The sequence below is a fragment of the Mobula hypostoma genome, chromosome 7 (genome assembly GCF_963921235.1).
Source record: "Mobula hypostoma chromosome 7, sMobHyp1.1, whole genome shotgun sequence".
NCBI lineage: Eukaryota > Metazoa > Chordata > Chondrichthyes > Myliobatiformes > Myliobatidae > Mobula > Mobula hypostoma.
In genome coordinates, this window is record NC_086103.1 from 68498156 (window position 1) to 68521960 (window position 23805).

At 41.9% G+C, this 23805-nt stretch overlaps 1 long non-coding RNA gene and 1 pseudogene across 1 annotated transcript in view; both read left to right on the top strand.

Annotated features, from left to right (window-relative positions):
* LOC134348941 (uncharacterized) overlaps window positions 1-8424 on the top strand; it is a 37055-nt gene extending 28631 nt beyond the window's left edge. Inside the window, exon 3 of the long non-coding RNA XR_010018531.1 lies at window positions 8084-8424. This is a non-coding gene — a long non-coding RNA (uncharacterized LOC134348941). The remainder of the gene's footprint in view (window positions 1-8083) is intronic.
* An 8108-nt stretch (window positions 8425-16532) lies between these two features.
* LOC134349908 (uncharacterized) lies at window positions 16533-17637 on the top strand (annotated as a pseudogene).
* Window positions 17638-23805: the final 6168 nt, after the last annotated feature.

Genomic DNA, 23805 nt, shown 5'->3' on the forward strand with positions numbered 1-23805 from the left:
AATCTCCCATCTCAACAACCCTATTATTATATTATGAGGACACTCAGTTCTCGTTTATTGTCTTTTAGAAATGCATGCATGCATTAAGAAATGATACAATGTTCCTCCAGAGTGATGTCACAAAAAAACAGGACAAACCAAAGACTAACACTGACAAGACCACATAATTATAACATACAGTTACAGCAGTGCAAAACAATACCATAATTTGATAAAGAACAGACCATGGGAACTTAAAAAAAAATCTCAAAGTTCTGATCAACTCCCGATGGTCCCCGATAGCAGGCAGCAGAAGGGAGAAACTCTCTCTGCCATAAACCTCCAGCACCGACAACTGTCGATGCATTGGAAGCACCCGACCCCAGCCGATTCTAAGTCCATCCGAAAACTTCGAGCCTCCGACCAGCCCTTTGACACCGAGCACCGAGCACCATCTCTGCCGAGCGCTTCGACCCCGTCCTGGGCGCTGGGCAACAAGCAAAGCCAAGGATTTGGGACCTTTCCCTCCGGAGATTCAGAATCACACAGTAACAGCGGCAGCGAGAAAGGCATTTCAGAAGTTTCTCCAATGTTCCTCCATTCTCTCATGTCTGTCTCCATCAAATCAGAATTGTGAATGGCACCCTACTTGACAGATTACAGATATCATTCACCGGAGTGGCCACGCAAGCTGCGTCGTACCGCCATCTTCTCCTCTTCCTTATTGCTCCTCCTTATTGCACCGTTCCAGAATTTGACTTCCTATCTGCTCCTCGATATTCCTGTTACAAATGATTGGGGGGGTCTATAAAAAAACATCCAGTAGAGTTATTGCTCCTTTCCTGTTTCTGACTTCCACCCACACTGACTTTGTAGAATGTCTTCAATGCTTTTAATGCTTTGAAAAACCAACAAAAGGCAACTAAAAAGGCATAGAGAGAGAAAAAATGATGTTTGAAGCTAAGCTAGCCAATAGTATAAAAGTTTTTCAGATATATGAAGAGTAAAACAGAGAAAAGAGTGGATATCGGACCTCTGGAAATTGGCGCTGGAGAATTTTTAATGGGGGATAAAGAAATGGTGGAGGAATTGAGAAAGTATTTTATGTCAGTCTTCACTAGCAGAATGCCAGAAATGTGAGAGTGTCAGGGGGAAGAAGTGTGTGTTGTTGCTATTACTAAGGAGATGGAGCTTGGGAAGTTGAAAAGTCTGAAGATAGATAAGTTACCTGGACCGGAGGGTGTACACCCCAGGGTACTGAAAAAGGTGGCTGAGAAGATCATGGGGGCATTAGTAATCGTCTTACAAGAATCACTAGATTCTTAAATAGTTCTTGAAGACTGGAACATTGCAAATGTCAATCCACTCTTTAAGAAGGGAGGGAGGTAGAATGAAGGAAATTATAGACCGGTTAGCCTGACTTCAATGATTGGAAAGCTGTTCGAGTTTATTATTAAGGATGACGTTTTGGAATACTTGGAGGCAGATGATAAAAAAGGCCAAAATCAGCATGGTTTTCTAAAGGGAAAATCATGTTGGAATTCTTTGAGGAAATAACAGGCAGCATAGACAAAAAAGTGGATCTTCAGAAGACCTTTGACAAGGTAACACACATGAGACTGCTTAATAAAATAAGAGCCCATGGTGTTATGGGAAAGGTACTGTTATGATTGTTCTTAATAAAGGCAAACAGCATGGGTAAAAATGACAGCATATCTTATAATTACAGTAATGACCTCCAGCTCAACACGAGCACATGCAACCATCTCATCAACCTTACTTCCATTTCTGGAGTGAACCACCCAGATTGCACATGGGAAACTGAAGTTCTTTATTACGTACATACATAATAACACTGGTACTAGCATGGATAGAAGGTTGGCTGACTGGCAGGAATCAAAGAGTGGTAACAAAGGGGCTTTTTCTAGTTGGTTGCTGATGAATAGTAGTACGCCGCAGGGGTCGGTGTTGGGACCATTTTTTTTCTTGTTCTGTGTGAATGGTTTAAATGAAGGAATTGATGGCTTTGTGGCCAGGTTTTCAGATGATACAAAGAGAGGTGGAGGGACAGATAGTGCTGAGGAAGCAGGGAGTTTGCAGAAGGACTTAGACAGATTTGGAGAATGGGCAAAGAAGTAGCAGGTGAAATATGGTGTAGGGAAATGTATGGTCATACACTTTTGTAGATGGCATAAAGGTTTGGACTACTTTATAAATGGGGAGAAAATTTTAAAAATCAGAGATGCAGAAGGTCTTGGGAGTCTTTGTGCAAGATTTCCTCGAGATTAACTTGCAGGTTGAGTCTGTGGTAAATAAAATAAATGTAATGTTAGCATTCATTTCTAGAGGACTAGAATATGAAAGCAAATATGTAATGCTGAGGCTTTATAAGGCATTGGTCAGACTGCTCTTGGAGTATTATGAACAGTTTTGGACTCCTTATCTAAGAAAGGATGCGTTGACATTGAGATGAATCTAAATAAGGTTTACGAGAATGATCTCAGGATTGAAAGGGTTAGCATACAAGGATAGTTTGATGGCGCTAGACCTGTACTCACTGGAAATTAGAGAATGAGGGGGATGTTGTTGATACTTTTGAATATTGAACAATCTAGAATGAGTGAACTTGGAGAGGATGTTTCCTATTGTGGGGGGAGTCTAGGACCAGAGGACACAGTACCAGAATTGAGGACTATCTACTGAGAACAGAGATGAGGAAATATTTCGTTAACCAGAGTATGGTGAATCTGTGGAATTCTTTGCAGGCCAACACATTGAATGTATTTATGATGGAGCTTGATCGGGTTTTGATTAGTCAGGGCATCAAAAGTTACAGGTGAAGGCAGGAGTATGAGGTTGAGAGGGATGATAAATCAGCATGATGGAATGGTAGAACAGACTCGATTGGCTGAATGGCTTAATTCTGCTCCTAGGTCTTGTTTTTAAATAAACACTTTAAATTATAGAACGTTTGCAAATTTTTATTGTGAACAGTTCTGTGTGAAAGATTAATTTCTTAATCATGTGGGTTCATCAATGTGCTTAATTATTTTTTCTGGTGTATGAATTTGCTTGTTTTGATGCTGAACATGAGGAAGAAATATACTGCCCCATCACTAATTGTTTAAAGTGGTCAATATGTGTGACTGAAGTAACACTAGTAGCTCTTAAAAAAGCGTGACTGGAGTAACAACAGTGGTTATTAAAAAAAAAGAAAGCAATTATAGGAAATAAACTGGAAAAGGAATAAACCTGTTGTGTATGTGGCCTGTTTACACAACTAAGTTATTAATAAAAGTGCTGGAGACGGGAACTAAGTTTCATAGTTCTTTACCGGTAGAGTCAGAACTTGACACGCACATACAGATCAATACATACCTAATAGCGCATGCAGCAACGTGTTACTAAAACATAAAGTAGTCCCTTATTATAATGTAGGTTATACGGTACACTCCTCCCCTTTTATTTTAATAGTGTACCGACTGGTTTTTTTTCACTTTTGGTCTAAGACCCATTTAGAACTCCAGTCTCTGGGAGGTCTTCTCTGCCTTTCCAGGTAACGTCTGTCCTGAAACTTTTGCTTTGGGGAATTAGTCTCCACAGGTACATCAGGTGGGTCATCAGCACTGAAGACAGGCTTATCTGTAGATGAGACTGATGTGGTCACATCAGGAGTGTTTGCTTCTATGTCAGGGAGAGTCCGGGCAAGGTGTCGATGTGTTTTTCACCTGAGCATCCAGGATTCGGTCCATATGACATCTCCATACGTTCTCTCCCACCTCCACTGTATACATCAGTGACCAATCTATGGCAGAAATTGTACCCGGCCGCCACTTTTCAGTCCGGTAATCATGTGCAAGAACTGGCTGTCCCACACTGAAGCTCCGTGTTGATTTAGCATTCAAGTGTTTGAACTATATGTTCTCCACATCACGCCGTACATCTGGTTTGAGAAGATCCATGCGGGACCTCAGGTTCCTGTTCAGAAACATCATCACTGGAGTCTGATTAATGGTTGCATGTACTGCATTGCGATAGGCAAGGAGGAAGTTGTCTATCTTGTGTTGCAGTGGTCGATTTTCGCTGTCCATTGCCTTGATGGCTTTCTTAAATGTCTGCACAAATCTTTCTGCCAAGTCATTTGTGGATGGATGGTAAGGGGCAGATGTAAAGTGCTTGATTCCATTGTTCTTCACAAAACTTTGGAATTCTTCAGAGACAAATTGTCGTTCATTGTCTGTGCAGATTTGTTCTGGTAGACCATTCCTGGCGAACATGGTCCTCAGAACTGTAAAGGTCTTTTCCGATGTGGTTGTCTTCATTTTGATGACCCCTGGCCATTTAGAATGTGCGTCGACAGCGATTAAAAAGATAGAGTCCATGAATGGTCCAGCAAAGTCGATGTGCACCCGTTGCCATGGTGATGAGGGCTACTCCCATGGATGGAGATGGGCTTGTGGTAGTGTGTTCTGGATATTTTGACATCCAGAGCAGTTCTTGGTCAAGTCCTCAATCTGCTTATCGATTCCTGGCCACCACACATAGGCACGGGCAAGTCCTTTCATCTTCACGGTACCCAAGTGCCTCTTATGTAGTTCCTCCAGCACTCTGGTGCGTAGCTTGGGAGGAATCACAACTCTTGAGCCACATAATAGAGTTCCCCGACACACTGACAACTGCTCCTTCCTCACTGAGAAGGCTGGAAATACTGTATTACCACGCGCTGGCCATCCCTCTACTATGATGTCATACACTTTTGACAACATAGGGTCATTGCGTGTTTCTCTTTCAATGAGGCTGTTTGTCACTGGTAATTGTTCACCTATTGTTGTGTGAAAGACCTCTGCTGAATCTATTTGTGTAGTTATCTCTGAGAAGTCAGCAGTGGTAAACGTGACAAACCATCTGTGTTGCCGTGTTGCTTGGTCCCCTTGTGTTCAATGTCATACATGTGACCTCCAAGAATAGAGACCATCGCTATAGCTGTTGTGCTCTCATCACTGGAACACCTTTTCTTGGGTTGAAGATTGACACGAGAGGCTGATGGTCAGTCAACAGAGTAAACTTTTGGCCATTCAGGTAATGACTGAATTTCTTGACTCCCCACACGAGGCTTAGGGCCTCTCTGTCAATCTGTGCATAGTTGCGTTCAGCTGAAGTTAGCGTTCTTGAGGCAAAGGCTATTGGTCTTTCTGAGCCATCTGGAAACCTGCACGATAACACAGCTCCTATCCCATGTGTCGAGGCATCACAAGCCAGTCGGATTGGTAAGGAGGGGTCAAAGTGCATGAGCAGCCCTTCTGAAGTTATGAGTCTTTTAGTTTCTTGAAACACTTTCTCACAGCTCTCAGTCCACTTCTATTGTGTCCCTGTCTGTAATAGTGCATTTAGTGGGTGTAGGACTGTGGATAGGTTAGGCAAAAACTTGTGGTAATCGTTCACTAGTCCAAGATATGCTCTCAGCTGAGACACATTTTCAGGTGATGGTGCCTTAAGCATCGCTTCTATCTTGTCTTGAGAGATGTGTAAGCCATCCTCGTTGATCACATGCCCACAGTATGAGATTTCCTTTTTGAAAATCTCACATTTTTGTCAATTAGCTCTGAGCCCATATTCTCGTAACTTGGTGAGCACTTGTTCAATGTTAGAAAGATGTTCGTTGTCATCTTTGCCGGTGACAATGGTGTCATCCAGGTAACACTGAGTCCCTAGAATCCCCTGCAGGACCTGGTCCATTGCCCTTTGTCAGATTGCAGGAGTGGGTGCTATCCCAGACACCAACCTGTTGTACTGGTAAAGTCCTTTGTGTGTATTTATTGTCAGGTATTTCTTAAATGCTTCATTGATTTCCATTATGAGATAAGCCTGGGCCAAATCGTTTGTGTGAAATGTTCCCCTCCTGACAGGGAAGCAATGATGTCCTCAATACGAGGTAGAGGATACTGTACTGTGCAGAGAACTGGGCTAACAGTCACTTTAAAATCTCCACATATGCGTACCTTGCTTGGTTTTCCTGGTTTTGTGCTGGAGGTTTTCTTCATCACTGGAACTATAGGCATGGCCCATTCACTGCAATACACCTTTGACAGGACCCTAGTCTGCTCCAGATTTTTCAGCTCTGCCTCTACTGTAGGACGGATTGCATATGGCACTGGTCTGGCTTTGTGAAATTTTGGACATGCATTTTCCTCAATCTCAGTCTTTGCCTTCATGCCCTGAAGTGTTCCTATTCCTTTCATGAACACTTCCTCAGAGTCAGCAAGTCTTTGTGAGAGTCTCTTAGATGTAGCCTTGCTGCCCTCCTTTGCTGACACAACCAGTGCCTTGATGGTGTACCAATCCAACTGGATTTTCCTGAGCCATTCATGTCCCAGCAATGGTGGTCCTCCATTTTTCAGTACATGAGGTTCAGCTGCTGTGTTTTGTCTCTGTAGGTCACTGTCACTTTAATCTTACCTTTGGGACACACTCTCTGTCCTATGTAAGTCCTTAGCAGTAGTTTAGTTTGTTTCAGAGGTATGTTAGAAAACAGTCATTTGTAGTTGTGTGCAGAGATCATTGTTAAAGTTGAGCCTGTGTCCAACTCCATTTTCAGTCTCACAGCTGCCACATGAAGTGATCCATATTACTCTTCGATCATCTGTCTTTTTCACACTGTGAATTTGTAGACACTTATGTCTGAGTCATTTTCATCAGAACTGCTTTCTTTCATTTTGTGTACATTGTTGTATGTTCCTTTCTGAAGTTTCTTGTTTCTCTGTATTTTGTCCTTTTTCTGCTGTTTACTAGCTTTGCATACTCTGCCAATGTGGCCCTGTTTGCCACAGTTTCTGCATTCTTTGTCTTTAAACCAACAGTCCTCAGGGTCATGTGACACGTTCCCACAACGGTAACATTTCTTTCCTTCATTTCTGTTCAGTGACATTTTATTTGTAGCATATTCCAGAGATTTTTGTTGTATCTCTGAAGCACCCCATGCTGCTGTTTCCAATGATATTGCAATGTTCAGCGCCTCCTCTAATGTAAGGTCTTTTTCATACAGGAGCTTCTTCTGTGTGGTTTCAAAGTGCATGCCGCACACTAACCTGTCCCTCAATGTGTCCAATAGACCAGCTCCAAATTGACAACGTTCTGATAATTTGCGCAATTCAGCACAATATTCAGAAATGCTTTCATTTTTGCTCTGACTCCGCTTGTGAAATTTAAAGCTTTCAGCAGTGACCAGTGGTTTGGGGTTTAAATGCTGTTGGACAGTGTCTACTATTTGCTTGAACGTTCTGACAGCTGGCTTTCCAGGGGTTAACAGGCTCCATAGCAGGCCATATGTTTTTGCTTCTATAATACTAAGTAAGACGCTGGCTTTCTTTCATCATTAACACTGTTAGCATTACAATATAACTCCACTCTTTCAATGTAAGTTACCCAGTTTTTAATGCCACTATCAAATGTTGTAATGGTTCCAATCATCACCATTATGTTAATTTAGCCCCATTTTTCCTTGTTTTCTTTTTAGCTAGCTCCTTGCAGTCACTGCACGTTGCACTTGACTCACGTGTCCTTTTTGCTAGCGCAACGAGCGCACTCCGTCTAGATGCGTGTGTCGCTCCTTTTCATCTTCCTTCCCTCACTTCTCCTCCGAGTGTCGTTATCAACTAAAACACGGCGTTCCGATAAGATATAGGTTCATAACTCTCATCGCCAATTTCTTGTGTATGTGGCCTGTTTACACAACTAAGTTATTAATAAAAACGCTGGAGACGGGAACTAAGTTTCATGGTTCTTTACTGGTAGAGTCTGAACTTGACACACACAACAGATCAATACGTGCCTAATAGCGCATGCAATGACGTGTTATTAAAACATAAAGAAATGCCTTATTATGATGTAAGCTACATGGTAGAAAACCCATTGGTACAACAAAGTATTGGGATACATTTAAATGTTATTGAAATTGCAAAGGAAACTTGCAATGCAAATTGTAAATTTGTCTTTTCCATGAAGACACAAAGTTATAGTCTAATTGCACTGCCATTTTCTTTTAGCTATTATTATCTCCTATTTACAAAGGACCCACGTTAACCCTTGCTAATCGTTTCCTTTTCAGATACGAGAGAAGAAATTTCTTCACTTCACATTACTGCTGTCTAATGATTTGGAGGAGGAGAATGGTGTTTGGTATCCAAGTTTGTTGGTGACATGAAATCAGCGGGAAGACATCTTGTGATGAGGATGTTTCAAAGTTCAAAGTAAAATTTATTATCAGAGTACATACATGTCACCACATACAACCCCAAAGTTCTTTTTCTGCAAGCATATTTAGCAAATCTATAGAATAGTAACTGTAAACAGGACCTGTAAACTGTAAACATCAGGAATTGCAAACTGTAAACGAACTGTGCAAATGCAGTTAATAAATAACTAGCAATAAATAATGAACATGAAGTAATAAGATAAAAGAGTCCTTAAATGAGTGTGGTTATCTCCTTTTGTTCAAGATCCTAATGATTGAGGGGTACCTGTTCTTGTACCTGGTGGTGTTGGTCCAAAGGCTCTTTGACCTTTTACTTGAAGGTAGCAGTGAGAAAAGAGCATGGCCTGGGAGGATCTTTGATGATGGATGCTGGTTTTCTGTGGCAATGTTTCATGTAGATGTGCTCAATAGTTGGAAGGGTTTTACATGTGATGTATTGGACCAAATTCATACCCTTTTGTATGATTTTCTGCTCAAAGGCGTCAATGGACTCTACATCTGTATAGGATGAATGAGTGGGAGGTTTGTCAAATAGGGCTTAACGAAAGGAAGTGTGAGATCATGAACTTTGGGGAAACCAAATGGTACTTATGTTTATGGAAAGGGAATGCCAATGTGGAGGACAGATTCAGGTATTTTGTACATGAATCTAAGGATTATCACGCAGGGGAGCAAGTGATTAAAATTGCAAATGGAATATTAGCTAGAGGTTGGGTTTTAAACACAAAATATTGTTACAAGTGTACAACATGCCCAAGAAGGCATACTTGGAGTCAGTGTAAAATTTTGGTCTCCTTTATAACAAAGGCTTTGGAGGAATTGCAGAGAAGGCTAATTCCTGGAATATGATATTCTTCATATCACAAATGGCTCAAAAAGTTAAATCTGTAATCCTGATAAAATTATTGAATCATCTCAATTCTACAGGGGCAATGACAGGGCAGGCACTAAAATATTTTCACCAGTGGGAGAGCCTCAAACATGGGGCCATTAGTGAGCTCACAGATTTAACAGAGGTGTGTAGAAATCCCTTTTCACGAAAGGTGGTGAATTGTCTATTCCGGAGAATTGTGGTGGCTGAATAATTGGGGGAATTTAAAGAGAAAATCATATTGAATGGCAAGGAAGGCTGGAGAGACCTGGTTGCCTACTCCCGATCCTGTTCTCTTATGTTACTGTGTGTTCAACAATTGTATTATCAACAGGTTCAACAAGATCCCATTGTATTACAACAGTATACCAAACATACATACACTATGAATCTCATTCTTGTTAGTTTAAAAGCACCATAACCCAAACAGCAAATAGCTTCCTTTATGATACTGCTTCCATTTTGCTGTAAAATACTGACCTCTACTTCATGGTCCCAGTGAGGACAAGCAACACAATCAAATGCAAATAAATTTTAAAGTTTATCCTAACAAAAATAATATTTAAAATTGTACAACTGACAAGATTGTTAAGCTTTCTTTGAAAGATTAATGAGGCTTAGATAATCATACTGTCAGAACTTTAATATAGACAAACTTGATTAATTATAGCAATCGCTTGGCAAGTAAACCTGTTAACAGAGCTGCATATTTTCCCAATCAATGAAGTCTCTAAAGGAAACATGATCGTGAGGAGCAAATCTCTTGTACGTCATTATGAAATGCTTTATATTAACCAGACATGGCAGTCTAGTTGTTCATAAACTCAGGCGCATAACAGATGATGCCTGTCACATTAGTCATCGAAAGAAAAATTAATTTTCTTTATTAACTATAAAAGGTTAAATTTATTTTTTTGAATAGAGTTATGTCAGAGCTAGTTAATGGTTCAGCAAGGTTAAAGAGGTCGCCAAACTAGAAAATGTGGCTATAAGGAGGCCTATAGATAGATTTGATGATTGGGTAAGGATCGTGCAAATGGAATTTAATGACAGAAAATCTGAAGTTGTCTATTTTGCCAGAAGAGTAATAAAGAAACACATTAGTAAAGTAGTGAAAGATTGCTGATCATCTGAGATGCAGAAGGATCTGGATGGTCATCAGCTAATTAGAAAAAAAATTGTTTGTTGTTAAGGGCAATGAATAAAACGTAGAGAGATAAAGTTTTAATATATAGGGCATGGATGACTCTACATCCAGTATATCGCACATAACATTTTCCTCTTTAAGGAAGAATGTAAATTTGTTGGAAGCCATTCAAAGGAAGCTTACTAGACTGCTATCAGGCATGAGTGAAAGTTGACAGCCTAAGCTTGTATCACTGGAGCTTACAAGAAAAAGCAATATGAAAAATATAAGATTTTAAGGGATCTTAAAGAAGCTGGATATAGAGAGAATGTTTCCCTTTTGAAGGATCAAGAACTAGAATCCCTGTTTTGATATCAGGGTCACACACTTAACACGGAATGGATCCAACATTTTGATCCCAGAGGGTTGGAACTTCCTCAGTGGGTGATGGAATATTTGTAAATCTGAGATCTGCGATAAACAAGGAGATGACAAGTCTGACAGGTATCTGGGAATACAGAGTAAAGGTCACAATCAAATCAGCTAAAATCAGATTGAATGATGAGCAGGACTATGGTGCCAAGTAGTCTACCCTTGTACCTGATTTTTTTATAATTGTATTTCTTTAAAGAGGATTGTATTTTGAAATGTAAGATAAAAATGGTTCTTCAAAAGAATTAGTACTGGCAAGGTAGACTGAATGGCTTCTTTCTGTCCTATATGATTTTATGATAAATTAAAGCAACGCATCTGTGAGCCACCACATAGAATATATACCTCATAATTTAAACAAATTAGCTATACACAATGGACAACTGAATTCCTTGCAATCACTTACACTGTCTTATGCTTATTTCCACAGAAGAAAATGGTGTAATCATTAGTTCAGTTCAGAGCCATGTCAGTGATTTTTTTTTGGCTATTACTATTTCTAATTGTTTTCAAATCACTTGATCCAAGTTTCCAGTTAGCACTTGAGTGCCTGCAGATGGTGCACATTCATTTAATTGCTTAATTGAATGGCTGCTACTTATTCTGACAAGTATGAACTGCAAGTCAATAGCCCCTTATTGTTGGAATGTGGTTTCACCACCTCTATTGTACATCAAATGCCCGAATGATTCAGTATGGCTGGGAACTATAAATGTTCAAATTAACATTCAGGTGATGCAGCTTAAACTAGGAAACCAATCTGGTGTGCCAAGTTCGATTCACATATACAAGTTGTAGGCAATAAATGAAACAATAAGCAAATATAAGAGACTAATGAAGATTGGGGAGGTGCTGAATAGAATTCAAGATAGAACTACTAATGTGGAGGCACAAGGCAGCTGAGGTAATAAATGAGAATTTTTGCCCTCTTTTACATTGATGAACTACATTCTGCCAATTCAACACACACAAAATGCTGGAGGAACTCAGCAGGGCAGGTAGTATTTATGCAGATGAACAGTAGTCAACGTTTCAGGCCAAGACCCTTCTTCAGGGCATTCTGCCAAAACTGTGTTGATGGAGGAGGCAAGAATGATATCGGCCAGAAATCAAACAAAGAGCACATACTCAGAAGGCCAGCACTACTCAAGGTACTGTCATGAGGGGGATTGGCTTATTTGCTGGTGGAAAGCTGCTTCCACTATGTTGGTCATCGATGGCCATTTGAAGTGGGCAGTAGCTCTTTTCCATTGGGTGCATCGAAGCCACGGCACCAGTATCTGGTTTCAAGCAGCTCAGAGATGCAAGAATACCACGTACGGAAGGCTTTTTTTCTTTCCATTGTTCCCAGGTCTCACAGAACCATTTGGAAGGTATGCTCCAGACTTATAAGGCGCACTCTCTTAGCTAATTAGCTGTTGTTGAATATTTAGTTTTGCATTTTGTGTAACTTGGAGGAACTTAGATGTTTGGTCGAATCTTTTGCTGATAGTAAATAAAGATTAATATGCTTATTCCTAGTTAGTGTCCTCTGTCTCACTCTCCACACCCGTGAACCTGCTTCCACATTACATTTGGCACTGCTTTGGCAGGGTTTGCTGTTTGAGCAGAAGATGTATTTCTTTAGAAGGTTATTTAAGAGAGAGGAACACCCCACCCTCTCCATCGTATGAGCAATACCAGGTTCCTGGATGGCCCGATAACAGTGCTGGGTTTGGAAGTCTTGCCAACCTACTGTTACGGGATCCCTGTAGATTAGTCAGACCAGTTAGATTTCCCCAGGGTTGAAACTGGACACCACATCGTGTCCATACTTAAAACACTAGAATTTCCCAGGACAAAGGATAGGTGGTGGGATGCTTTCTGGCTGTTTGCAGCCATCGTAAGGCACCAGGATGATTGCGGGAATGATGTGGAAGAGCTAAATAAGCACTGTTGCAGTATGGGAGAAACACTGCAGTTGGCGCAGACCCAGGCTGCAAAGTTAGAAAATAAGAATAATGTCAGCGAATGAAGGTACAGCAGTACAGCAACTAGAGACTGCCCAGCTGGGCAATTGGTAACCGGATCCCATTAAGGTCCAAGCCTTGATGTGGCAGGCCGATGATCCCACTGTGTGGATGGGGATGGGAATGTCTGGCTGGATAGTGAAAATGAGGAAGAGAGGGCAGAGTTGTCTCCTTGGATTCTGTCTTGAAATGATCGCCCGCTTCTCTGTGTTCCCGAAACAGTATGGGCCAGGCCAGTGATCACGGTCCCATACCCACTGTGGGGGGCATCGGTCCGCGGCTTCTCCCTCCCAGGAGAGAGGGAGGAGGAGGAGAATCAGCAATCCCTAGTGGTGGGGTACAATGGGCCCCTCGAGGCAACAGATAATAGGGAGTTTTCCGATAAAGAATTGACGGAATTAGGGGATAGGTATAAACAGAAGCCTGGAGAGTCTCTGGCTGTGTGGTTGTAGAGGATATGGATGTCGGGGTACTGGAATGAACCTATCTAATAGAGAGATGGGTGCTCTAGGGGGGCCTATCATCCTAACATGTGATTAATAATGTCCTGAGGTTGCTGCTTGCTTCCCCTGAGCAAATTCAGATTCAGATTCAGATATCCTTCTCTCCTTGAACGAGATTTGAAACTCTGAGCTCTGACTACTATTTAGATGGGGAGAGAATTCAAAATGCAGAGATGCAAAGAGACTTGGGAGTCCTTGTGCAAGATACCCTAAAGGTTAACCTGCAGTTTGAGTTGGTTGTGAAGAAGGTGAATGCAATGTTGGCATTCATTTCTAGAGGTATAGAATATAAGAGCCAGGATGTGATTTTGAGGCTCTAGAAGGCACTCATGAGACCACACTTGGAGTATTGTGTGCAATTTTGGGCTCCTTATTTTAGAAAGGATATGCTGACATAGGAGAGGGTTCAGAGAAGATTCACAAGAATGATTCCAGGAATGAAGGGGTTACTGTATGAGGAACGTCTGGCAGCTCTTGGACTGTATTCCCTGGAGTTCAGGGGAGAATCTCATAGAAACATTCCAAATGTTAAAAGGCCTGAATGAATTAGATATGGCAAAGTTATGTCCCATGGTAGGGGAGGCCAGGACAAGAGGGCACGACTTCAGGATTGAAGAATGTCCTTTCAGAACTGAGATGCGGAGAAATTACCTTAGTCAGAGGGTGGTAAATCTGTGTGTAGCCCCCCTGGCCAGCCTTAGGGTCGCTTGGCTTGCTGTCATCTAGGGAAACAGCCCTCAGCCCCGCCAAACTGGGTAATAGTTTGTGTGGATGCTGTGTGATGTACCACACCCCGCCCAAATAACAGACAGTACACAGACATGATTAAATGATTTACAGTTTATAGATATTACTGGAACTATATAATTAATAGAGAATAAAATATAAAAGGAAAATAAAAGGCGCCACACTTATCAAAGTTCAATCTCTTCGTGCGCAAACAGTTGGAGCTCTGGACCCTTCTTCTTCACCCTGCGACCGCTCGGACCACCTCGACCGGCTGCCTGGGACCAACAACAGTGGTTGACCAGACACTCCACACAAGTCTGTTTCCGTCTCCTCTCCTCGCCGGACGCCCCGCTCGGAGTCCGACCCCGTTAGCAGACTCACAGCACCTGGTCCATCCTCTGTCTCTCTCTCTCTCTCTTGCCTTCTCCCCCAAAACCCCACGCATACAATATCTTCAGATACACCAAAAACATAACAACTATCCCAGTTGGTTCATAACATCTTCTTATCACAGTCTAACCCAAAACAAGCTGCTAGCGCAAGAACTTTCTCAGCGTTTAACATAACAAAGAAGCATTCCCAAGTATAACATAACAAAGAAGCCATTTTAATTAGCCTACGCAGTAACATAAAAGATGAAACCCTGTTACATGTGGAATTTGTTGCCACGAGTGGTTGTGGAGGCCAAGTCATTGGTGGTATTTAAGGCAGAGATAGATAGGTTCTTGATTAGCCAGGGCATCAAAGGGTATGGGGAGAAGGCAAGGGAGTGGGGATGACTGGACGAAGTGGATCAGCCCATGATTGAATGGTAGAGCAGACTCGATGGGCTAAATGGCCTATTTCTGCTCCTATATCTTATGCCCACACTTCATAGGGACATAGGCATTTGGGGAGAAATTCTAGAAGTTACTGTTTTTGTGGGTTTTTCTGTGTGTCTAAATACCCATCAGGAGGGAGTAGTCTATTCCAACCAACCTTGACTCAGAATATGGTTGCACCTTTGAGGAACTTGAACCTTAATAGCCCCAGCGGAGTAAGTGCTTTAAGGGCTGGTATTTCCCTACGTACCGTCTGTTTATCTGCCCCAGTGGAGTAAGTGCTTTAAGGGTTGGTATTTCCCTATGTACCGTTTGTTTAGATGGAAGGTCCCAGTTTGTTATAGTGATTTCCTCACCTGACAGAGTAGGTCAAGGAATGTTGGTGTAGATGGTATGTTAAGCACAGGTACAACCTGTCAGTGGGATACAGCGAGTATGAGCAGGAACAGTATCCTGTGGCTGTGTCTACACCAAATGGTGTTGTGAAGGTGGGCACTTACCGGATATGAAGTTCCTAGGCCTATCCATGGCTCCTTGCAGGATAGTGCAACTGCTGCTATCTGAGATAAGTGGTGCCATACGCAGACCACCCCAGTGCCCTGCATGAGCGCCTTGTCCATGCTGGTCGGCATAGTACGAGGGCTATTACAGAGAAAGAAATGTTTGAATGATAGCCTTTCCCAGCATGGTACAGCCAACCTATCCCAGGAACTGATATCGATGGACATACATTCCTGACGAACCAGGGTGCATCACTCACCTGTCTGATCACATTTGAGAGTCAGTGCATAATGTTAAGTGGGGGACCAGCTCTTTGGCTATTACACTCCAGGGGAAGGCTGGTGGCTTTTTGGGTGCAGGGAGGCTGCTGGACTTCTGTTATACACTGGGGGGGGGGGGGCGGTGACTATTGGGTTTACAGTCATGGGTATTGTACTGCTGTGTTTTATATGTAGTTTAGTGGGGTGTTCAAGAGGGTCTCACTGGTCTCAAGGTTGAATTGTCGTGGTTTTGCAACGTTTGAGGGGTGACATGCCACGTGGTTGACTTATTTGCTGGTCGACAGCCACTTCACTGTGTTGGTCATTGATGACCATTTGAAGTGGGCAGTAACTCTTTCCCATTGGGTACAGTGAGGCCACGGCACCAGCGTCCGGTTTCAAGCAGCTCAGAGGTATAAGAATAGTGTGTGCGGGAGGCTTTTTTCTTTCCTTTGTCTCCAGAGGTATGCCTCACAGAACCATCGGGAAGATAAGCTCTGCACACTCTCTTAGCTCAGTATTTGTCTGCTGAGTATTTAGTTCTGTAGTTTGTGTAACGTATGGGAACTTAGATGTTTGGTTGCATCTTTTAACTCTTTGTAAATAAAGATTAATATGCTTATTCCTAGTCAGTGTTTTCTGTCTCGCTCACCAAACCCGTGAACCTGCTTCCACATTACAAGTATTGCCTAAAAACACCCAAGTCTTGCTACTGGTGACTTTCACTTTACAGGAATGAGAGTGGGATGAATTTAAAATAGCAAATCTCATTGATGAATTTATTGGCTAATTGGGCAGCAGCTGTCATTAAACAGAAGGTAGACTCTTAATGATGCAGCTCATTGTAAACGTCAGAATGTAAGGCTTTGGTGAGAACCAAGTAAGGGCCAATTTACACTTCTGCGTTGAATCTATGCCGCAGGTATGGCGTAGCCATGTACCCTACGCCGTACCCTGATGCACAGCACCCCAGAAATGTAACTACGCATCGCGGTGACACAGCCTGCAACAACTGTGATTGGTCCGCTTGGTAGCATCGCATTTCCTCCTATGCATTTCTGGTTGCTTCCTCCAGCCATTTTCGAATTGAGAAAGAAGAGAGAACAAGAACGTGAGTTGAACATGAGTTGGAAAATGGACCAAATCAAGGAGAGGTTAATTGAGGAAGTCTGATAATATGTACGTTTATGTGACTCTTCGTCATCAGATGATAAAGACTGCCAAATGGCATCAAATTCGTGGAAAAACATTTCCACAAACATCGGTTTGGACGTCACGGAATGCGCAAAGAAATGGAAAAACTTGAGGGACAAGTACGTGCGCGTCTGGAAAAGAGTCGCCAAGAGGAGCAGGGACCCAGGCAGAAAAAAAGTGCCCACGTTTTATTTGTTTCTTTCCTGGCTATATTAAGCACCAGGCAACGGAGTCAAATTATAATGACAACAAGGTAAATATATCATGTTCTTTGTATCATAAACCTCTATGTTGTAGTCAGTGTTTAGGCTAGCTAGCAAGATAGCAATACTGTCTAGTTGTAAACACAGCATATTGATTTGCACAAAGATAATGCTTCCATGAAACAAAAATGTAATATGTAATAGGCTGTAATTGCATCTGGCTTCCTCATAATGCAAACGCAATAACCAGTATTCCGCCAATGTAGCCATATGCCGTTTTCTCGTTTTCATAGCTCTGCCAATCCATGTACAGACACTGAATGTATATACCACCTGTAAGTATAATTATAAAGACTAACTTAAACTATTTGCAATTCCTTTCATAATCACAGGATGGAAATGATTCGACCTCAAGGTTGTCCACCTCTTTAGTTGCCGAGGAAAACCAACCACTAGACATTCCACCTTCACGTGCAGAATCATCATCAAGTAGTGAGACATCTCCTCTGTCCCCCAGCCCAAGGATGGTACAGAAGAAGAAGAGGAAAGAACATGATGACTGGTTTCAGAAGCAGGTCGCCCAGCTGGATGAACGTAGGGTGGAACTGCGACATGGACTGTTGCAAGAAAATGATGAGGTCTCCAGGTTTGGGCAAACAGTTGGAGACATGCTGTGGAGGCTGCCGGAGGAGCACAGGCCACAGGCAATGTTCGATGTCCACAAGCTGCTGTTCGAGAGGCAGCAGCAGAAACAATGAACAATTGCATAGTTTAATATTTTGATAGTTAATTAATAATTTAATATTTTGTCAGTTCCTACACTATACATTTTCCACACTTATATTTCGGCACTAAACTGTGTGTAATTTTCAGTGCTTTACAACTTTGTACCTTTTTTTTTATATAACACTTCGCACCTTGTATAATATTGTGCACGTTACTGCAAATAAATAACAACTTGAATTTATAACAGGTCTTTTTTTTTATTCAAACGGCTGCATGTTATTTATAGGTTCATTTATTTTATGTCCTTGGAACTTGGCCACGACACATTATGTTGTTCTGCCATGGCAAAATTCCATGGGGTGATTGAAAGAAAGCCATCAGGTCCTTCCATACACCAAGGGCAGCTCTGGTGGGATGGCGCCTTGTAAGGTAATGAGGATCTAGAGGTTCCAAAAGATTTGTGTCCCCCACCACCACTCTTCGCCACTCGCCTGGCTGAGGTGACCCTGTAGTGTCTGAGTCTGAAAAATTAGCAGGGATGTACCTGCTCACAGGAGTGTTGGCTTCATCAGTGTAGGCCAAGAGGTTGCGTAGAGCGATACAAGCTTTGACAATGTTCACTGCTTTGTCAGGCAGAAATTCTAGTGGGCAACCGAGGATTCTCCAGCTTGCCACCAAAATGCCAAATGTGTTCTCAATCACCCTCCTGGCTCTGGAGTGACGGTAGTTATACATCTGCTTTTCCATTCTCATGTTCATCCCTATTTAGCAAAACGTAAAACATAAAACATAGAGTATTAATGAATGGGATATCATTATGTGCTAATGTAGCTGTGATCACTACAAACATTTAGGGGAATATATATATATATATATATAAAATCACACAAAGCAAGCACTATTACATGAAATTAATTTTCATTGAATTCAATGTCTGTGACATACCTGGAAAGGAATGCATGAGATTGTTGTGTTGGGGGAACACAGCATCACCAACGATTACATGTGGGATTTTGACTCCTGTTCCGGGAAGATTGGCTGGTGGGGGCAGGTTCAGTTTGTGTTCAAGCAGCATAGAACCAAATCTGCTCTCCTTGAAGATGCTCCTGTCACTTACCCGTCATCCACCATGGTAAACTGATATCTGGCGTCGCAGGTAGCGATCAGGACAATGGAGTGTGCGCCCTTGTAGTTGTTGTAGTCACTCCCGGTGTGTGGCGGTGCCTTGATGTTCATGTGTTTTCCGTCTGTGCTGCAGACACAGTTCGGAAAGTTCCATGGTCGCCAAAAATCAGCTGCAATAGCTTCCCATTGGGCGACTGAAGGGCAGGGAAAGAACTCTGGCTGCAATGCTTTCCATAAAGCTTTACAGACCTCTGAAATTTTGGAGGACACTGTGCTTGATGCCAGTTTGTAGCTAGCTGCTACAGCCTGTTGACTTCCACCTGAAGCTAAAACTCAAATGGTGATTGCCAGTCTCTGAGTCATGTCTATAGGCATACTGTGCGTACACTGATGCGAAGTAAATGGTTGGAGACGATGAGCCAAATCGTCAAATCTACCTGCCGACATCCAAAAATATTTGAAATGCATTTCCTTGTCCATGTCTCTCAGTGGCCAGACAAGCACAGAAAATTCACCCTCCTTCTGCCTCAATCCATTCAATGGTCGTACCCACCATCTCCTCCGGCGTCTTCTCTCTTTTCTGCATTGCAGTAATTTCAATAAAAGTAACTCTTGTTCAACATTTATTAGCTCCAACTCCAACATGATGCACTCAGTTTCAGTTGCCATTGTTTGAAGTACACAAAGAAACTCAACACAGTGGCATAGAAACCCCACCGCCAACTAGCATTTTGGTGGTGAATTGCAGAGCGACGCAGACACACCAACGCACAAGTATAAATGCTTACAATGGTGTAGGCCACTTGTGTAGGCTACGGCATAGAGCCTACGCAGAAGTATAAATCAGGCTTAAGGCCCTAAACATTTCCTCTTCAAGCCACTCAGATGGACTAATTTCTTAGTAAGCTCTTAGTTGAGACTTAATTGAAGTTACTAACAAAAGTTTTCTACTAATTAAACTAGTCAGATTCTTTTTCCCCTCAAAGATTGTGTCATAGCAGGTATGCTCTGATCCAGTATTCCTTTCTAATATGGGAATTCAGTGATACGTCCAGAGTTGCTGATGACCAAGTGTGCAGGAAGCATGTCTAGATTCAGCTCCCTACAAATTGTATAGTGGCACTGGAGCTGTTCGTGGATTCACTTCTGGCCATCCATAATGCTGAGAAAATCATGGATAACATGGTTAGTGAGTTGGGCACACATCAAATTAATGGTTCAAGGAAAGATAGGGAATGAGTGAACAACGGAGAGAACAGTAGCAGGAAGGGAGGACAGGACAACCCTTCAGTCTTCTCTCTCCAAGATATACTGTATACACTGCTTTGGATACTGTTGGAGGAGAAGGCTTACCAGGGGAAGGCAGCAGTAGCCAGATCATAGCCCTGAGTTGCTCTTCTGGCTAGTAGTTAGAAAAGTAATGGCAGAGCTTGACTGGTCGAGGATGCTGTGGTAAAAGGAATAGACAGCAGCATCTTTGGCCACAAATGTAACTCCCTATTGATGAGTTGCCTCCTAGGTACAAGGACCAGACAGATGCAGGGCATTCTGGAAGGGGAGGATGAACAGCCAGTAGTCATGCTGTATGTAGGTACCAAAAGTGGAATGCAGTTCTGCAAGCCAAACTTAGGAAGCTAGGAGATAAGTTAAAAAGTAAGACCTCAAAGGCAGTAACCTCAGGATTGTTACCTATGCCTATTGTGCTATTCAGAGTAGGAGTAACACAATAGGTAGGATGAATATGTGGTTTGAGCAGTAATGGAGGAGAGATATTAAGATTCTTGAGGCATTGGAACTAGTTCTGGGGGAAGTGAGACCATAAAGACTAGATAGTCCACGCCCAGACAGGACTGGAATCAATATCCTATGGGTCTGTTTGCTAGTGCTGTTCGGAACAGTTTAAACTAATATGGCAGGGCAGTGTGAATTAACGCAGGAAGACAGAGGGAAGCATTACAAATACCAAAGCAAAGGTTAGAAAGGTAAAAATGGAGTACAGAAAAGACAAATACAGAAGACACAAAATATTGCTAGATTCTAAAACAATGAGTGCAGGTGTGCTATCTGAATGTCCATTCTATTTGAAACAAGGTCAGTGAACTTGTGGCACAGAGGGGTATGACTTAGTAGCCAGTATAGAAATGTGGTGGCACAGTGGAGATAATTGGGAATTAAATATCTAAGGGTAAGACCATAAGACATAAAGGTATCACATAATATGCAAGGATGGGGAGGAAGGTAAGAGATGTGGGGTAGTGCCATTAATTAAGGATGAGATCAGGGTGAAAGAGACGATTTAAAATCTAATGGTCAGAATTTTGAATCCACCTGAGTATAGATTAGGAATAATAAAGGGGAATTTAAAAAAGAATTCACTGGTAGTAGTGGTCTATAGGCCACCAGGTAATAACATTACAGTGACATAGGCAATAAACCAAGATATATCTGATGCATGTAAAAATGGAACAGCAGCTTAATTGTACATAACTTGTACACTTTAACTTGTACATAAATTGTGTGAATTAATTTGATCAAGGCAGTCTTGAGGAGGAGTTCATAGAAGCATTTGTGATAGCTTTGTTGAATAGCATGTTAGTGAACCTACAAGGGAAACATGCTTGAATTTCTCATTCAACTGGAGGGTGCAATAGTTCAATCTAAAACCAGTGCCTAAACAAGGAGACTACAATGGGATGAGGGAGGCGATGGCTAGTGTAGACTGGCATTACAGGCTATATGGTGGGACAGTTGAGGAACAGTGGAAGACATTTAAAGATCTTTTTCATAGTGCTGAAAGTATATTCCAGTTAAAAGCAAGAACGGTAAGGGTGGGGAGAACCAGCCTTGGATAACTAAACAAAAAGGTATCAGACTAAAAGCTGATGGATATAAAATGGCCAAGAGCAGTGGAAAGAAACTTTAAAACTTTCAAAGAAGAGTGGAAAAGCAAATTGCACTCTTCAGATAGGATAAGTGAGTGGATAAGGATCTGATTGATAGAGTACAACATTGGTAATTATGAGGTCATCCACTGTGGAGGGATAATAGAAGATCAGATTATCACTTAAATGGTGAAAACTTGCGGCATGCCAGTTGCAGAGGGTCTTGGGAGTGGTTGCGTATGAATCACAGAAATCTGGTTTGCGAGTGCAACAGTCAAGATGAGGTTGAGTTTAAGAGTAAGCAGGTTATGTTGCAAGGGTAGTGGTGAGGCCACACTAGTAGTGTGTGCATTTCTGGTTCCCTTACTTGAGGAAAGATATACTGGTTTAGGAGGTGCAGGTGGCTTGCAAGTTGTTTCCAGATGAGAGTGTTAGATAATGAGGAGACTGAGTCACCTGGGTCTATACTCAATGGGATTAAGAGGAATGGGAAGGGATTCTACAGAGAATTTACACGATAATAGGGATTAAAAAATGATAGAGGCAGGGCAGTTGTTTCCACTGGTAAGTGTGACTAGAACGAGCGGACATAGCATCAAAATTTGGGGGAGTAGATCTAGGATGGAAATGAGGAGCGGCTGCTCTTAGACCATAAGATATAGGAGCAGAATCAGGCCATTTGGCCCATCCAGTCTACTCTGGTATTTCATCATGGCTCATCTAATTTTCCTCTCAGACCCAGCCTTCTGCCTTCTCCCTGTATCCCTCCATGCCCTGACCAATCAATAATCTATCAACCTCTGCCTTAAATACATATAAAGACTTGGCCTCCACAGTTGCCTGTGGCAAAGAATTCCACAGATTCACTGCCTTCTGGGTAAATAAATTCCTCCTCATTTCCATTCTAAAAGGACACTCCTCTATTCTGAGGCTTTGTCACTGGAAAACATTCTCTCCACATTCGCTCTATCAAGGCCTTTCACCATTTGATAAGTTTTAATGAGGTCATCCCTCATTCTTTTGGATTCTAGTGAATACAGGCCCACAGCCACCAAACGCTCTTCATATGATAAGCCATTCTATCCTGGAATCATTTTCATAAACCTCCTTTGAACCCTCTCCAGTTTCAGCATATCCTTTCTAAGATAAAGGGCCCAAAACTGCTCACAATACTGCAAGTGAGGCATTACCAGTACTTTATAAAGCATCAACATGAGATTCTTGCTTTTATATTCCAGTCCTCTTCAAATTTGCCTTCCTCTCTATAGACTCAACCTGCAAATTAACCAATCTCTTCCCAGAGAGTGGAACTGCTTTTCCTCATAAATATATTTAAGGCACAGATTTTTGCATTGATGCAAAGTGGATCCTTCCAATCCCCCTAATCTCACATTACTGTTGAAACCAGTTGATATAACTATCTCACTAAGAATATATGGGTGCACTGAATATAGTAGAAGAAATGGGCCTCCAACAATATCCCAAACCGTACAGCTGAAGACGTGTGCTCAAGACCAGGTTCTGTCTGTAACAAGAGTTTTATGGTGCATCTCTAATTCTAACATTGACCTATCAGCATTGTCCAGTTTTCTTTATTCTATTAAAATTAGGACCAATTCAGTCCAGCCATTTGCTCAACTCTGGTAAGTCTACAGTTAAACTTGCTTGCTCAGATAATAAAGCAGCATATGCCACTTGCCCTTTCAACACAACTACCAGGTAAGCTTTAGGCTGCAGGAGGACAGTGAACAATCTGGTGAGTGGAGCAGAAAAATGGCAAATGGAATTTAATCTGGTGAAAGGCTAAGTAATGTATTTGGGAAGGTGAAACAAGAAAAGGGAATACACAACAAATGGTAGGTTAAAATAGGATGTAGAGGAATACATAGGGGCATTTGCCACATATTTAATATAGATAGAGGTTTTCATTCAATCAGTACAGAGAAATACAGAAGTTCTTTGTATGTAAAACTGAAGTGAGTCACAACCTTGATACTTTTAGGTCAGAAAACAAATAGCTTCTAAATTAATCTGTGATTCAAGTTATTCCCTTGCTAGAACTCAGATGTTTCAAAAATGTAGTGAACAAATGGACCAAAGACACACTGTACCATGAAGTCACATCATGGCAACGTATGATTGGAAGGATAGTTGAAGTAACAATTTCTGAAGAGCAATGGAACTTGATTCTCC